The sequence below is a fragment of the Rhipicephalus microplus genome, unplaced genomic scaffold (assembly GCF_043290135.1).
Source record: "Rhipicephalus microplus isolate Deutch F79 unplaced genomic scaffold, USDA_Rmic scaffold_204, whole genome shotgun sequence".
Taxonomy (NCBI): Eukaryota; Metazoa; Arthropoda; class Arachnida; order Ixodida; family Ixodidae; genus Rhipicephalus; species Rhipicephalus microplus.
This window is the reverse complement of record NW_027464775.1, coordinates 297,501-298,112: the sequence shown is the minus strand read 5'-3', so window position 1 is coordinate 298,112 and position 612 is coordinate 297,501. Positions and strand designations below refer to the sequence as shown.

General features: G+C 57.7%; 1 non-coding gene across 1 annotated transcript; it reads left to right on the top strand.

Annotated features, from left to right (window-relative positions):
* The first annotated feature begins 211 nt into the window (after positions 1–211).
* Positions 212–364, top strand: LOC142792099 (5.8S ribosomal RNA). The gene has a single exon (XR_012890652.1). It is a non-coding gene; the product is annotated as a 5.8S ribosomal RNA (ribosomal RNA).
* The last annotated feature ends 248 nt before the right edge of the window (positions 365–612 follow it).

The window sequence follows — 612 nt, the reverse complement described above, 5'->3', positions numbered from 1 at the left end:
TAGAGGGGTGGACCACGAAAGCACTCGCAAGTAGCGAAAGCGAAACGCCGTCCGAAACACACCGTTTGCTCGATTTGCGGCAGCCGAAAAAGGCGCGGCAGAGTTTTGGAGTCCAAGCGTGCGCTGAAAAGCGCCCTTCTTGGCCACTGTTTGGCCGAGTGCCAGAAACGTTTGGTTTTGACTGTACGGAATTGAACAAACACTTTTTCACGACTCTAAGCGGTGGATCACTCGGTTCTCGGGTCGATGAAGAACGCAGCCAGCTGCGAGACTTGGTGTGAATTGCAGGACACACTGAGCACTGATTCTTTGAACGCACATTGCGGCCTTGGGTCTTCCCTTGGCTTCGTCTGTCTGAGGGTCGGATCACATATCAAGAGAGCCTTCGGCGCACAAGGGAACGTGAGCCGTCGACTCGTTTTGACCGCGTCGGCAACACGGACAGCACGCTGAACACCTCACAGCGAGCGCCAACAGCGGCCACTCAAGGGCGAGACGGTGGCGACCGTCGTGCCAGAGCCCAACCGAAACGGGGGCGACCGACTGCATTGAGGATGTGGCACCTCGTTGAGACCGCCGCAGGACTTCGAGTCGGAAGGAAGCCTGCAGGGA